The sequence below is a fragment of the Papio anubis genome, chromosome 12 (genome assembly GCF_008728515.1).
Source record: "Papio anubis isolate 15944 chromosome 12, Panubis1.0, whole genome shotgun sequence".
Lineage (NCBI taxonomy): Eukaryota > Metazoa > Chordata > Mammalia > Primates > Cercopithecidae > Papio > Papio anubis.
The window spans coordinates 29,177,667-29,195,301 of NC_044987.1; the positions used below are offsets into that span (position 1 = coordinate 29,177,667).

Sequence of the window (17,635 nt, forward strand, 5' to 3'; positions counted from 1 at the left end):
TTAACTTTCTTGTTTTGATCTGCTAAAATATGACTGTTTCTAACCCTGTAATCTTCCTATTGGTCCTTGATAGTTGTTTTCCTGCTCTACCCAGCACTAGGCTTCTCTTATATCTTCCGTTCCCTGCATTGGAATTACTTTGCAGTGTGCCTATCGATTTCTCTAACAGAGTATGTTTTGTCATATTAATTTGAAATCTTTTCCATTTCTGTAGAGTTAATATTTCCTCTTTGATCTATAGCCTTCTTTTAGATTTTGCCCAAGGTCACATTGTAAATCTAGAATCCATACACATACAAAGTGTTATTATGATATTATAGTTATACAGCGTAAACCAATACATTTTTCTTATGTGCTGTGGAGATACAATTGAAATGACAAAGTGATGGATAGACAGCTACACTCCACTTTGTACTGATTATAGAACCATCAACTCTGTGTTTCATTTGTTAGTTCCACCACGTATTTAGTAAACTCATCTAAATTATTTGTTTCCCTTAGAGTTATTTCCATATCTAGAAAAAATTAAATGCATCTTAGTATTTTCATGAAATAATAAAATACAGCGCTCTAAATAAATTAGGATCTATGAAATGAGAGAAGAAAATCTAGTCACTAATTTTGCTTCGTATCAAATTAACAAGGCTTAGAGGCATTACAATGCTTTTTATTCTCTCTATCTTTAGCAGCTCAAAAATCTTTACAATTTTTAGGTGATTCTTACACTAAACCTTTGTGGCAGACAGATGGCTAATTTAACTTTTGAGAAAACGAGAACATCAGGAAGTCAAAAGATCAACCTGAACCACTAAACAACCAACAACAACAAAAAAGCAAATGTAACTCTATTCTCTTTGTATTTCTTTTTATTTTGAAAACAAAATCCTGTAAAGTTTCTGACTTTGAAAATAAAATTCTCTAAAGTTATAATTATAGCATATCATTGTTTCCTGACTGCTGTATTCCTGGATGTTTTCACTTACTCAACCGTAGACGAAGAATAGTAAGTGTAGAAAGGATGCTATGAGCCTATTTCAGTAAGTTTCTAATTTTGGAACTGCTGCCCATTTACCACTAATAAGTATACAGTCTAATAGTCCTTATATTTTTAAAAATTCAGTTTTATTATGTGCTCTGTGCAGAGCAATTAAAAGTACAAAAATGACAGGCTATATATATATATATGTATATTTCCACTATATATATTTCCACTGTATATATACACACACACAGTGGAATATATATATACACACACACACACACATATATACACACACACATATACACATATATATATACACACACACAGACACACATATATATATACACATATACACATATATATACACATATGTGTGTGTGTATATATATACACACACAGTGGAATATATATATACACACACACACAGTGGAAATGTAGGTGGCATTTCTCTTCTATTTAAAATTCTTCCATAGTTTTCAAATTTTCCATGGTGAAATTATATTGATTTGAGGTAGTAAAAATTACTTAAGGCCAGGTGTGATGGCTCACGCCTATAATCACAACACTTTGGGAGGCTGAGGTGGGCGAATCACCTGAGGTCAGGAGTTCGAGACCAGCTTGGCCAACATGGTGAAATCTTGTCTCTACTAAAAATACAAAAATCAGCCGAGCATGGTGAGGGGTACCTATAATCCCAGCTATTTGGGAGGCTGAGGCAAGAGAATCGCTTGAACCTGAGAGGTGGAGGTTGCAGTGAGCCAAGACTGTGCCATTGCACTCCAGCCTGAGCGACAAGAGCAAAACTTCATCTAAAAAAAAAAAAAAAAAATTCTTTAACCATGGCATGTTTTCTTTTACTAGAATTCTTTCTAAAGCCCAGTATGGTGGCTCACACCTGTAGTCCTACCTGAGTTGGAAGGATCACTTGAGCTCAGGAGTTTGAGGCTGCAGTAAACTATGGTTGTGCCACTGCACTGCAGCCTCAGTGACAGAGTGAGACCATGTCAAAACCAAAAAATTATTGCTAGTGATAATTTACCGTAATCACCATAATTAGGAATGAATATGTACAGATGCACATATTATATTGAAATTTAAAAAGCATTTTATATCTGTTTATACATTTTTATATAAAAGTTTTCTACCCTGAATCTATCTTTTTATTATTTAGGATGTCACTTTCTAAAATTTAAAATTTAACAAACCACACATAAAAGGTTAAATCACAGTCTGCCAAGAAATTCAGACAGGGATAAAACATTGCGAGGCCAGTCACTAAATCTAAATAGAGAAACAAGGATTGGGTATATGTCATCCAAAGGATTTAATTTTGTAACCTCTGAAAGCATTGTTGAGAAACAGAAGGAACAAAATCCTGTTGCCAGACACGCTAAGTTGCCATCCAAACAGCCTTGCGTTGTGCAATCTCAATTGCTTTTTAAAGAAACATCCTGTTCGAATAATGATTATGTACTTCACATTCATCCTTATACAAGAAAGAGTTTATTATGACTCATTTATTTTCTTGGAAAAAACCATCAACATCTCAATTTATGTTACACTGAGATAAATAGAGAATCACATTTGTAATACAAAAAAAGCCGCAGCAGCAACACAGAGTTCGCAATCAAGCAGGCTAACAAATTTTTTCTCAAGAAAATATTAACAGGTTTTCAAACCATTTCTGCTCCCACATCCACAGCATGAATCCTTATGTTCTCAGTTGGTTAAAATTGTATTTAGGTATCTGCAAGATAGTTATGATCATTGAAAAAACATGGGTGACATTCAAGTCTTCATTTTCTAATCAATCTTAAATTTTAACACATCTCACCCACCAAAACAAAGAGAAAATTCCAAAGTCCAATTTCCCAGACTTTCGCTTTCCTTAATTCTATGTGTTATTCACACAGTGAGTAAAATGATTTTTCAGTTCGGCCACTTAAACATTTTTTCTCTAGCTCCGTAACTCCTGAGCTAAATTCAGCCCAAATGTTTACCATGATGCACTGATCGATCATCTTTTATCAAACCTGGCTTTTGTATGGATGAAAACTAAAGCCAAGTATTATTTTCCTACTTCTGAAATTTCCCAACTCTGGCTTCTCCCATATGTCAAGTTAATTAATTGCTCACAATGACAGAGACTTGGAATCTATGCATTTCTACTCCCACCCCGGGCCTGCCCTTCTCTCATTGGATCTGGAGAGTGATCTCCTCCACCCATCTTACACTCATCAGAGAAAATGGTTCTGAAAAACTTCAGCTAAGACAGTATCTTGTATGAGTATACAGAGCTGGTTTGTCCTTCCCAAAGGACAATCTTATCCTACATAAGCCTGAGACTGGGGAAAGAGAGGAAGCATGCTGAATGTAATTAGGAAGTAGATAAGAATTTGTTTAATTTCGTATTCCACAGGAGGCCTGGAGTAAAAGAGTATTCTTACATAAACACACTGATCAAAAAGAAAGGAACAATATGTTTTTCTTAATTCTTCCTTTACTTGTCTCAAAGTCGGTGGACAGAGCCATGAAGGATCTAAAAGAACTGGTATCTGAGAACATCTTTGAGAAAGATAATGTCTGTTTTCAAAGTAATTATTCATCACAAGTTGATGAGAGTTGGAGAGAGGCAGAGAAGAGGAGAATGACAGAAATATGGAAGAAGAAATGAACTTACTGGTGGAAGCTTGTCTGACCAGCTTTGCCTCTTGACCAGGAGGCTCTGCATTCCTTGACTGGTGAAAGACAGAATGATGAGTCAGGTATCCTACTGGACTTTTGAAAGAGGATCATAAAGTCTGGATGGATCTGGGTCTTTATTAATGCACTGCACTTCTTTTGTTATTCTTTGATTTCTTGACTGGGTCAAATTAGACTGACGTCAGTTCTTTCACATGGGAAGGGTAGCACGAGCTGTAAGCCTCATAAGGAAGATCTTGAGAGATTTACTTTTCTCCTGAATGAGATCAAGATGAGTTCTCAGGAAGTGAGGGTCTTATGAGGTGGAAAGAGAGTGTTGCATCTTTAAAGACTAATCAGACGACAAAGGAGACCAAAAAGAGGGTAGCACACATTTATGTCAACACAGCTGCACAGTTCTGACAGCACTAGAGCACAAGGAATAGGAGTCCTCCAGAAAAAAAAGAAATGAAAAGGGTGAAAATTCAATTGTCAATAGGTCATTCTTGTGGGAACCCCGAACCATTATAAGAAAGAAATGGATGACACCTCTCATCATATGAATGACTTATGGCAATTTATGCTTTCAGCAATAATTTTTTGTGTTTTGAGTCAGTAGAGCACAGGTTTTCATCTATTGTCTGGTCAGGTTGGTCTCGAACTCCTGACCTCAGGTGATCCACACGCCATGGCGTTTGCTATATTTCCCTTCTACAAACCTTAGAAATGACCTCTGAAATGACACTATCATTTGGAAAGGATACCAAGTCAGCCAAATTTTTAACAACTAAGATATGTCAGAAACTTGTGTTTTGACAACAACCTAGAATTCTCTTCAATTATGTTTCATTAACTCTTTTAAAGAATGCAATAGTCACTAACTATATCTTGGAGTTCAATATATTGTTTCCATATTCTGTTGGTCAGGTAACACGACCAACATATTGCCTTTGGTGGGTGGAAGAAAGACTGTAGTAATGGCAAAATCATAATGAAACAAACTGCCAATGATAGATGGTATTTAGAATCTTAGGTTTAAGGTGTAATTGAAAGAATGTAACATTAAGTGAAGAACTCATGGGTTCAATAAAATGTGTAGATGTGAAGAAGACATGGGCCATACTGCTATGTGAATTAAATGAAGAGACACAACCAACAAACAGAGAAAACTGGGGACCAGTTGGGGACTATGTGGGTGTTCATGGCATCTGTTTCTCCTAATTGATCACCTCACTCTCACAAAAGAAGTAGAGACACTGTGTCTCAGGTCCTTATTTTCTCACCCGGTATGTCTCATAGTCGTTTCTGTAGTTACTTACCTTTTCCAAGATCCTTTGGGGGCTCATGTCTGGGGTTCTTCGATTGAACCAATCTTTTCTCAAAGTAGCTACTTCTTCCACGGAGTACATAGAACTCCACTGGCATTTTAAATACTATTATCCATTTCTTTTCTTTAATTCTTTGCTTCTTTGCTTGAAAGCAATGAGCTGGATCTCTAATATATGCAAAATGTTCCTGGAGAGTAAAAGACCTTTTCCTATCTGAACTTAGTCAATCAGTTGCCTTTGTGTTCATCTTATTGCAATACATCTTTTCTTTCCATTTACTCTGTTATCTTTTTTGTTTTGTTTTGTTTTTTGTTTTTTGTTTTTTATTCACAAAGACTCAAAGAATTGGGTATCTTTATCCTTTCAAGAACAGAGTGTTACTATGAAACAGGTAGCCCGAGACTTGAGTTCTCTCTCTGCCATTAATTTGTTGAGGAAATTTTTACATATTACTTACACTCATGGTTTTATTGTCTGTAATATGAGTGTAATAAAGTGTTTACACCATAGAAATGTTGTGAAGATTACATAAAATAATGTCTGTAAAATGTTAGCATAAGGTCTGGCATATAATGTGTGCTCAAAAACTATTAGCTAGCAGTTCCCATGGAGAATAATTGTGAAGTGCTCTAATAATTGTCAAGTGCTCTAAATTTCCCTTGTCCCCGTGGTAGATTGGATGAGTGTTCATTCCTAGTCAGTGGTTCCTCTGCCTTGTGCCTCCTTCCAGTTGACTGCATATCCAGATAATGTTGAACATGGGAGGCTTCATGCTTTGATCAGTAAAATGTGAGTGTAAATTATGAGTATCACTTCAAAAAAGCTTTAAGTGCCTGCGTATAATTAGTAAAATATATATATTTTTGTTTTTCATGATGACCAAGAGTATTCCAGAAAAGGCTACTCTTTCAGCCCAGGTTCCAGAGTAAGGATGTCATGGTAACCATCACAAACCACCATAGACACAGAGTATAGTAAGAAGTAAACCATTATGAGGTTTACCATTATGAGGTTTTGAAGTTATTTGTTTCTGCAGAGTTGTGTAGTAGATAATTCAACTTGCCCAGTTTTTTGCCTTGACCTTCAATTCCTTGTTTTGATGTTCACAATCAACTGGGGTCTGCTCTTTTCCTGTACCTCCAAGGTTTTTTGTTAATTGTCTTGTCACACATTCACTTCATCATATAAATATACTTTTGCTCTCCCTGGGCCATAGAATGTATCCTCAGATATGACAAGGAACTGTGATAAACTGATTCATTATAAGATAAAAGAGCTAAAGGAGACATTATGATATAAGATGTACTGCTTGCTAAGTAACAGTGATTTCTCTAGACAACGATTGTTGCCTAACTGTTAGAAATTTCTTGCAATCACTCTAGGTAAAAAGGAAGGCCAACTTGAATCCTGAAACTGGAATGTAGAGAATCTGATTTGGATTTGGGAACACATGCATGAAGGCCTGTATAAATCCTAATGCCCCAGGATGTAAGTGATGATATCTTTAGCCTGTGTGATAGCTCTACCTCCTCATAAGATGTCTTTCTATGTGATAAAGGAGTACCAATTTGCAGGTCAAATTTCAAAGCTATTACTGTAAGAAACTGGTATATAGGTGTTAGCCAGGACAGCAATGGCAAAATCCAAGCATAGTATTTATCCTATGCTCATATTAATGCAAAGTCTTGATTAACTTTGTGTAAAAATACACTAAAATTTAATCTAAGCCTTACCTTTGAAAAATGTGCCAATTCTTGGATAAAGAAAATGTGGCACATATACACCTTGGAACACTATGCATCTGTAAAAAAATGAAATCTTGTCTTCTGCATCAGCATGGATGCAGCTGGAAGGCATTATCCCAAGTGAATTAACGCAGAAACAGAAAACCAAATACTGTACATTTCACTTATAAGTGAGAGGCTAAACCTTGGGTACACATAGACATAAAGATGGCAACAATAGAAAATGGGTACTACTAGAAAGGGGAGGGATCTCATGGGAACAAGGGTTGAAAAACTAACCTATAGGTACCATGCTCACTACCTGGGAGATGGGATTATTTGTAACCCAAACATCAGCATGATGCAATATACCCAGGTAATGAATCTGCACATGTACCCCCTATATCTTAAATAAAAATTGGGGAAAAAGGAAAAGATCATTTAACAATATAAAATAAAAATAAAAACCGTGTCCTCTCTCAAAAGAAAAAAACCTTGCCAATCTTCTTAACTCAATAAAAAATTAATTGTGAGGATCTTATGATGCCTACTACAGTGCACAGGGACTTCTGTGAATTTCTTTTCCCTATAAAGGAAATTTTCTATTGATAAGAAGGTCATGCTTCTCTGGAAAGAGCTAAAAATTATGCCCCAGGTTTGCATATCATAGATGGTTACTCCATTTCCCTTTACAACTTGGGAACTGTAGGAGGGCAGGGGTGTAGGAAATGGTTTTGCATAAAGTCCACAGATAAGATGACATATCATTTTTGTACTAAACTGGGATAAATTTGAGAGTTAAAATGCAAGCTTATCCAGCAGAACACTAGGGCAACAGCTACATCAGTACACATGCTTATTATATTCATATAGATTGTAGAAATGGGATCAGAGCTGACAAGAATAACTAGAAAAATTTCTTTGGGTGACAAAGTCACTTAACAGTCTACTACTCTTAAAAGACTACAATAATAAACATCTACATTTACCCAATTAGCTAAAGTAAAGTGAAATATTCAAGCTAACTAGCTAAAAAGACAGAGCAATACTCATGCCTGTGAAAATTTAAAGGGATGTTTTCAGTGAAATCTCACAGGCTCTTATTTGGCTGTTTTCATCATAGTCATTGCTTTGACTTAGCCTGGTGATAATTGCTGTAATATTTCAAGTGGTTTCAGCTTATGAAAGACTTTTTGCTTTAACTTGGGGAAGTGTTTTTTTGTTTGTTTGTTTTTTAAGCATTTAATGTTTAGGTTAACACCAGGAAAAATTGTCACCTATACTTCTACAATTTTGGGCCATTTCTGAGATACTAATTTCAGACATAACATGATAAATAAACATATAAGTGGAAAAGTAAATGATTAAATAAGCAATCCTAAGTTTGAGGGATATGATAAGATTATAGATTGATATGACCACATGTAACTTGATAGATCTAGTAGAGCAGAAACGAGCTTTTCATTCATATTAGAACAAGATCAAACAAAACAGAATTAAATTGGAGACACAGACATGAACTCATGGCCCGTTTGAAAGAAGAAAAAGAGTTTCAGGATTGACTAATCACCCTGCTTCACTGTACATATTCGTGTAAAAATTGCAAGATGTATCTTTATAAGCATCTAAATAAATTGGAAGCAGCAAAAATTTTGTCTCTAAAACTATTCATCACCAAACATAATCAGGCAGGGTGGCAGGCACCTGTAATCCCAGCTACTCGGGAGACTGAGGCGAGAGAATCGCTTCAACCCGGGAGGTGGAGGTTGCAGTGAACCGAGATTTCACCACTGCACTCCAGCCTGGGCGACAGAGTGAGACTCCGTCTCAATAAATACATAAATACATAAAATAAAAAGTAAAAACAATAGGTAGCTAATTGTTCTAATATGAATAATTTATTTTTATTTTTATTTTATTTTATTTGTTGAGACGGAGTCTCTCTCTGTCACTCAGGCTGGAGTGCAGTGGTGCAATCTCCGCTCACTGCAAGCTCGGCCTCCCGGGTTCAACCCAGTCTCCTGCCTCAGCCTCCCGAGTATCTGGGACTACAGGTGCCCGCCACCACGCCCAGCTAATTTTTTTGTATTTTTAGTAGAGACGGGGTTTCACCGTGTTAGCCAGGATGGTCTCAGTCTCCTGATCTCGTGATGGGCCCGCCTTGGCCTCCCAAAGTGATGGAGTTACAGGTGTGAGCCACTGCGCCTGGCCTAATATGAATCATTTAAATCCTCAAGATGTACACACGTCTGGAGGTCCATGGAGGTTTTCAAAACAGACAGATGTACATTTCTGCCTGCTTTTGCAAGGAAAGTTCATTGCTGTATCTAATCACATGACTCTGGAGTGTGGGAAAGGAGGGGAATCAAATTTCAGTTGTGATCTCCAGGCCAAACTCAGTAGCAGAACGCCCTAGGTAAGAGAGTATAAAGTCAAATATGCTTAGAGACAGGGAATAGTTGAAGCGAGCCAGTTATGGCAGCAATGTAAACTGCTTTCGAAACACGCAGTAAGAATTTGTCCCCCTCCCCTAAAAAAGGTTAAAAAAAAAAAGTAAGAATCAGGGGTGGAAGATGAGATAAAACTCTTATTTTGGAATGTGGTATTAAACAAGCTGATTCTGATTTAAGAAACGGAAAGTCCTGGCATTTGTAAACATGTTTTTAAATGGGGCTGCATAGATTTTTAGTTTAAATCTTCCAAGTGGAATGAGAAAATTAGGAGCATTTATGCAGAAATGACATAAGCCGGCTATGATTTCTGAACCGCTATACTTTTCCTTGCTCCTCTGGGCTCATTGAAGGAGAACTCAGAAGGAAGCTTCATTCTCAAGACAGAGTCACTTTCTTAAGCCTTTCTTATGCACTTTCTTGTGCATGTGGCCACAGTAATGCCCTAGACCCCTATGTCAGAATAATAATTATAAAAAATAAAACTATGAAAAGAGAGAAAGAACTGAATTTGGATTCCCTGGAATGCTGGGCAAAGTTTCTAGATATATGTTATTTGCAACCCATGAAATTAAACTTGAGGAGGACACCGTCATCAAAGATTTAATTGTGTCGTTATGTTTTATGTATCTCTGTTTGAACATCTGCTTGGGTGTCCTCCGTTCTCTCTCAAAGAATGACGGACATCATGAAACCAGATTTAGAATTTGAGTCATGCTACCCTCAGCACCATGTGATTTATCAGTGCCCACTCCCAATCCAGGATGCCACATTGCCCTTTGTTGTCTTATCTCAGTCTTTGATCTGTGACAGTTTTTCTGTGTCTCCTTGAGTTTTATGACCTTGACATTTTAGAAGAGGCATTTTGTAGAATGTCTCTCATCGAAGCTTGTCTGATGCTTCTTCATATATAGATTGTGAATTTTGAAGAAAGAGACTACATAGGAGAAGTGTGCTGAGAAAGGACAAATTACATATATTATTTGTGTTTTTCTAAAAGGGGCATTGAACTATTCTGTCATTTATTTATTTATTCAATCCTTCCTTTGCAAAGCCATGCATCACTTAATGACAAGGATATGTTTGAGAAATGTGTCATTAGGCAATTTCATTATTGTGCAAGTATTATAGTAGAGTGCACAGCCTACTACACACCTACACTATGGTATAGCCTATTGCTCCTAGGCTATAAACCTGCGTAGCATGTTACTCTATTGAATGCTGCAGTTAACTATAACACAATGGTAAGTGTTTGTGTATCTAAACATATGAAAGGTACAGTAAAACATGGTATAAAAGGTAAAAAATGGTGCATCTTTACAGGGTACTTGAGATAAATGAACTTTTCAGGACAGCAAGTTGCTCTGTGTGAGTCAGTGGGTGAATGAGTAATGAGCAAATGTGAAGTCCTAGGACATTACCATAAACTACAAACTTTATAAACATACACTTAGGCAATACCAAATACCAAATGTATTAAAAATACTTTTCTGTCTTCATTATATATTTATCTTGGCTTATGGTAGCTTTTTTTTACTATATAAACTTCTTGGCTTTTTAAACTTTTTGACTCTTTTGTAATAACACTTAGCTTAAAACACATATAGTATAGCTGTATAAAAATATTTTCTTTCTTTATAATCTTATTTTTTTTTTTTTTTTTTTTTGAGACGGAGTCTCGCTCAGTCGCCCAGGCTGGAGTGCAGTGGCGCAATCTCGGCTCACTGCAAGCTCCATCTCCCGGGTTCACGCCATTCTCCTGCCTCAGCCTCCCAAGTAGCTGGGACTACAGGCGCCCGCCGCCACGCCTGGCTACTTTTTTTGCATTTTTAGTAGAGATGGGGCTTCACCATGTTAGCCAGGATGATCCCGATCTCCTGACCTCGTGATCCACCCGCCACAGCCTCCCAAAGTGCTGGAATTACAGGCATGAGCCACCGCACTCGGCTTTCTTTATATCCTTATTCTATAAGCTTTTTCTGTTTAAAATTTGTATATTACTTTCTTTTTTTTACTTTTAAAACTTTTTAATTAAACACTAAGAGCCAACACACACATGAGCCTAGGCCTATACCGGGTCAGGATCATCAATATCACTCTTTTTCACCTCCACATCTTGTCTCCCTGGAAGGTCTTCAGGGGCAATAACATACATGGAGCTGTCATCTCCTATGATGACAATGCCTTCTTCTGGAATCCCTCCTGAAGGACATGCCTGAGGCTGTCTCACAGTTAACTTTAAAAAAATCAGTATAAGAAGTACATTATAAAATAATGATATAATGTATAATTTAGCAAAAATTAGATAATAAATTTTCAGCTCCATTGTAATCTTATGTGACCTTTATCTTATATATAGTCTATTCTTGACTGAAATATATTTATGTAGTACATGACTGTATATCAGTATGAACTCATGAATATTTGTTTAATTTTTTGTGATGTCATTTAGTTTATTATGTGTTTTGAAAAAAAAGTAGTACACTTGGTTTATATAAATCAAAATGCAAATGATATCTGCTCTTTGCATCTGGTTATATCTCTGTCTCTTATAAATGTTTTTTGATTTTCTCTTTTTAAGTACAAAAGCCTTTTGAAATAATTAGGTAAATTTTCCCATAGAATAGCTCACATTGAGGATTTAGCTGACTTCTGGTAGTGTTTAACTACTTCGTCTATGCCCCAGATTTGCTGTCAATTGAAAGCAAAAGTTACTTCTTTTCTTTCTTTCTTTTTTTTTTTTTGAGACAAGTGCTCACTTTGTCATCCAGGCTAGAGTGCAATGGCGCAGTTTTGGCTCGCTGTAACCTCTGCCTCCTGGGTTAAAGCGATTCTCTTGCCTCAGCCTCCCGAGTAGCTGGGATCACAGTTGTGTGCCACCAGGCCCAGCTAATTTTTGTATTTTTAGTAGAGACAGGGTTTTGCCATGTTGGCCTTTCTGGTCTCGAATTCCAGACTTCAAGTGATCCACCCACCTCTGCCTCCCAGAGTGCTGGGATTACAGGCGTACGCCACTGCGCCTGGCCTGAAATTTATTTCTAAAATTGTGATTAGATTCAGGCTAATTTTATTTTGAAAGAATACTTCTTAGGTGATGCTGATTACTTCATACTATAGAATATTAGAATGTACATAACACCTAAAATGTCTCAGCTTTAATGATACTAGAAATAATCTGTGAGTTCGGCTTGATCCCTTCTTTCTAAAGGTCCTTGTCAACCTTTACTAATGATTTTACCACCCACTGATTGCCATTGTCATGATCATATCTGTTATTACAACCTGTGAGATTACAGGTTTTTTCTAATTTTTATCCATTTATTAATTAACTGGACTTCTTAATACAAGAATTTTCCCTTAGGTACTAGCACCTAATTTTGTTAGCCTGAAACACAATTCGCATGAGAAGATCAAGATAAAGATTTAATTATTTCACTTTAATTATTAAATTCAGAAATATAAATCACATGAAAAGATCGAGATAAAGACTTAATTATTTCACTTTAATTGTCAATTAATTGGTGCCCTGGCAACTTTTACTGGTGCTCAAAAGTTTTGTTTTGTTTCTCATACTCTCTAAGAAACTTAGTTCATACTCACTGTTTTTGATATACCCTATGTGTTTTAATAATCATTTAAAGACATCATTCTTTCTGAAGTTAAAATTTCCCCATCTTGCTCAGTGGAAGTCCTTCAGTTTGTCTTTTTTGCCTCTTTAGCATGACCCATGAGAGCTTCTTTGCTTTCTGGCTCAAGAAAACATTCTACATTTGTGTCATAAATTTTCTGACCCCTGCCTGGGATCAGCTACTTCTCAAAGAAGACTTACCTCCTTTAGTGTTAAATAGTTTTTAGAAACTATATTGGAAACTAGGGGTGATTATTACTACTAGACTGTTATAACTCTAGACCTTTTTCGCAAAGATAAGAAATATATATTTTGTTTAAACTGGAGGTATTATGAATTTGCAATTGTATTTTTGAATCATATTTAAGATTCCAACACTATTACTTATTATATCTGAATTTATGTAGGCAATTTTTTTCTTCCATGCTGAAAATAATGATGACAACAATCATAAAATAATTACATACTTTTTAACTTACAATCCACTGTAAAATGGGCTCAAAGTCACTTTATTCTATCACATATTGCAATTTCCTTATGTCTACATTTTTCAGATTTGAAAATTGTATATTCTGTAGTTTACCAAAAAATTATTTAAGATTGATGTCCAAAAATAAAAGAAAATGTTCTAGATATGATTTAGGTACTCCCAGAATTAGTGAAATGGTGTTTTCCCTTTAATTGTTTGATAGAATACCTAGCATCACCAACTCAGTGAGAACTTTCTTATGGAAATTCTGCTGCCCCAAGTCCCTCGTTTCTCAACATTACCTCCATGGTAGGTAGAATAATGGACTCTCAAACCTGTCCATGTCCTAATTACCTGCATCTGTGAATACATTACCTTACTTGGCAAAAGAAACTCTGCAGATATGATAAAGTCTCTTGAGATGAAGAGAATACCCTGCATCATCCAGATGCACCGAATTTAATCCCAACAGTCTTTTTAAAGGAAAGAAGGCAGCAGAAGAGTAAAGAAGTAGATGTGAAAACAGAAGCAGAGATCAGAATGACACAGGGCCATGAACTAAAAAAATTGGGTAGCCTCTAAAAGCCAGGAAATGTAAGAGAAAGAATTGTCCCCTAGAGCCTCCAGAATTAACACAGCCCTGCCCACACCTTCATATGAGCCCAATGAAACCCATTTCAGACTCTGACTTCCAAAACTATAAGCTAATAGATTTGTGTTGTGTGAAGTCACTACATTTGTGATAATGTGTTACAGAAGCAGTAGTAAATTAACCCACGTCTCCACATACTTGTTCTTGTTGGTATGCATGATGACTTGCAAGTATTTTATTTATTGGTCTGTGGACTAAGTCCCTCTTCTCTACTGGAATGTAAGCTTTATGAAGTCAAGACTTTATGTTCTTATTAACTTATACTATTCTCGCTGAGTATAATATGTAATTAGTAGGGTCACAATAAATATTTTTGAGTGAATTAAGATGTATAGAATCTAAAATTGTTCTGGTCCACATTAAAGTTATGAAAGAATGAAATAACCTGAGGTTTTTGTTCTCTGAAATAAGCTATTGACAGACCTGTTCATCTAGTAATGGAGCAGTGGATTACATGCAGTACCTCCCAGTCGGGCAGACTTTAGTTCTGTAACTTCGACTGTGGTTTAATCACTAACTCACATGGCCACATTCTCTATTAGTCAGCAAAAGTCCTTATGGACAAGGTGAATACTGTGTTTTTGTTTTACTAATAAATCCTTATATTCTAATTCAGTTACCTGACATTTATGAGAGACTCAATAAATAAATATTTAGTGGATGAAAATAAATGAAGAAATGTGTTATGATTAACTCAATAATTCATATTCTTTGACATTTATCTCCTTCATTTAATTTCAGATTTTAAACTGATTGCCCTATATTATCAAATATTTTTCTAAATTAATTTTCATTCACAAATTTGCCGTATTTGATATATATTCTTCCATTCACTCTAAATCATTTATATTTTACAATATATACTGATGACATTTGTTTAATGTGATGTGACCATTGTTTTAGGTGATGTGGGTATTGAAGCAAAGAAGATGGACAAGTCGTTATTTCATAGAAGCCCATTTTGTAGAACTAGATAGACAACAAATAAATAAATGAAAGAAAGTATCAGTTACTGATAAGTGCCTTGTAAAGAAACTAGTTTATCTAGATAATTTTGTTTTTATGTTCTGCATTCTGATTTCTGTGCTTTCAATTTTTATGCCATTCTATAGGCATAAAATGTCTTTCCGTCTCTTGTATTTGCACATGAAACAGCTTGGGTTTTGCAATTGGAAGAGTGAACTTAAGTTTGATATCCACTGGAGATGAACAATGTGACCTCATACAAGAGTTTTAATGTGGGTGAGGCCAGTTTGTCATTTGTAAAATGGGAATATTTTTCATGTGGTGATGAGTGAACAATGCCCATTGTACATAAGTACTCACCACAACAACTGGTACACAGTAGGCTCCCCTTAAATATAGTGCCCTTTGTTCTTCATTTGTGGATTCAAAACCCTGTCATTCTTTAAAGCCCTGAGCAATTTTAAATCTGTGTTTTTCTGAAGTCCATTTATAGCACTCTTAGCTTGTCTTGCCCTTTAGGGGATTTTCTACTTCTCTTTTGTTGTTGTATATTTTCCCCTGTGCTTATGCTTTTGTCCTTCAGTCTACACTTAGCCTTTTGAAAGCAGACCTCCCTCTCCCCTCAATATTATGTTTCTTGTCTTCTCAGAAGACTTGGCACAGTGCTCACAGGAAAGGTGGTGCTAGAGAGAGCTGGCCTAGGGATGAGAAAAACTGGACTCTCATTCTGACTCATCTTATCTCGTAACAAGTATGCAGTCTCATTATTCATAAGGTGAAGAAGCTATTCTGACTCATCTCATCTCGTAACAAGTATGCAGTCTCATTATTCATAAGGTGAAGAAGCTATTACTTGCCTGTGCTATCTAGCTCACTTGTGAGTGTGCAGTATAAAAAGTACAAAAGGAAATATGTAGCACAGCACCTGCTTTCAGGACTGTATAAGATAATAATACTAAGTTAACACAAACAATCAATAGACTGTGTTAAGCTCTTACTATGTGCCAGACACCTGTCATCTTTTCTACAACCAGGTTCTGAGAGACGGCCTGGAATAATGATCAAGAACCAGATTCTGCAGCTGGGCCACCTGCATTTGAATTCTGTCTCTGCCACTTCCTTGCTTTGGGACCTTTGGAAGGTGTTCAAGCTCTGTGCTTCATTTTTCTTATCTGTAAAATGGGATTAATAATATTATCCACATCATACGATCATCATATATATTAAATAAGTAAAAAATTGAAACATATATATACATAGCACTATATATAAAAGACCAATCCCCCAAATCATCTTATTTAAGGTAATATAATTTTTCAAAGGAGATAGTATAGTAGAGAGAAGAGTATTTCCAGTGGTATTCAAGGCCTGGGCAGAGCAGACAGAATTTCTAAAATGCTCAAGCAAAACCTTATTCTTATTTAATATTTATTTAATTATTTTGTCTAGACATGTAGTCATATTTAATATTTAGCCCCAATGTGCCAGATAAGCTTTACTATCTCATTCTTATTGATAAGGAAGTAGAGGCTCACAAAAATCCTATACATTGCCTGAATAAACACTGGTAGAATTTGCCAGGTATGAATTCAAGGCAGTTTGATTCTGAATTTTAAGCTATTACAGGTAAACCAACAAAAACAATAAGGCAATATTATTCAGAACTTTGGGCCATTCCAAATGCAGAATATGATGCCTTTTGTGCCAAAAAAAAAGGAGGGGGGGCTACAAAACCCCCCAGGATACAGCTGCCTTAGCAAAGGTAGTCTCTGTTAATGACTGCTATGGGAAATGGACCAGTCAGTGTAGACTGAGATAAAAGTGTCCTCAGTGTTACCTACTGGCTGGTCTGTTATCAGAAGAGGGCATCTATGGTAAGGTATAGAAGAATCTTCAGCACAAATGTGAGTTCAGTTGCTACTGTATCACTTTGTAGCTGTTCTGCCTTGAGTACATTTTGAAGATTAAATAAAAGAATATTTTCTAGAAAACATGATATATGGTATCAAATATAAAATAATAGTTTTTGCCTTCTGAATTACAGAACTGTGGTTCTAGAGCCCTATTCCTTCACCTGTGATGCTACAACCTTTGCATGTGTCTTTTATAATCATGTAAGTCCATCATGTTACTCTTTGTATATGGACAAAGAAATCTGAGTCTTTATTTTTCCTACTTGCTTTAATCTGTTATATACAATCTTCAACTTTTTTTTAAAAAAAGGGTAAAGGATTTATTTTTTTTTAAAAAAAGGATAAAGCATTTATTATTTGCTTAGGATTTATTATTTCCTTTATTCAAAAATAACGTTTTCTGGAGAAGTGCAAATGGATCGCTCTTCATCATACAACTCATAAAGTAACTCCAAATATATTCTTGATGTTGTTACTTTTTGGAAATATTCGTAAGACCCATATTATATGTTACATTCATTTACTTATTCATACAAGCCAAAACAAATGTATATGATAAGCCACCTACATATTTTACACAATGATACACGTACATATTTTACATAAATTATTCACATTGTGCTATATTTTGTTTTTTAATTATTCCCAAATACTAAGTTCTGATAGCAAAGAAAGTCAACACATGCTGAATAAATTTATTGAAGTATTAAAAATCTGAGACAAAAGAGATATAAATATTTTTTCCTCATAGAGAAAAAAATAAACTATGAACACAACCTGTGATGTGAAATAATAGTCGATTATATATTTAGACGGTGGAAAACATGCGATGTAAAAATTT

General features: G+C 35.7%; 1 protein-coding gene across 8 annotated transcripts in view; it reads left to right on the top strand.

Moving 5' to 3' along the window:
- LOC103881450 (caspase recruitment domain-containing protein 18) overlaps nucleotides 1–17,635 on the top strand; it is a 269,585-nt gene that overhangs the window by 240,188 nt on the left and 11,762 nt on the right. For 5 of the 8 annotated variants that reach the window (XR_004177384.1, XR_004177382.1, XR_004177379.1 and 2 more), the window contains one exon: nucleotides 6,375–6,480. The gene's annotated coding sequence lies outside the window, so the exon portion shown is untranslated. Of the gene's footprint in view, nucleotides 1–4,606; nucleotides 6,481–15,530; nucleotides 16,023–16,925; nucleotides 16,996–17,635 lie in introns of those variants that run through there. The other 3 variants (XR_004177378.1, XR_004177377.1, XR_004177385.1) reach the window with 3 other exon arrangements.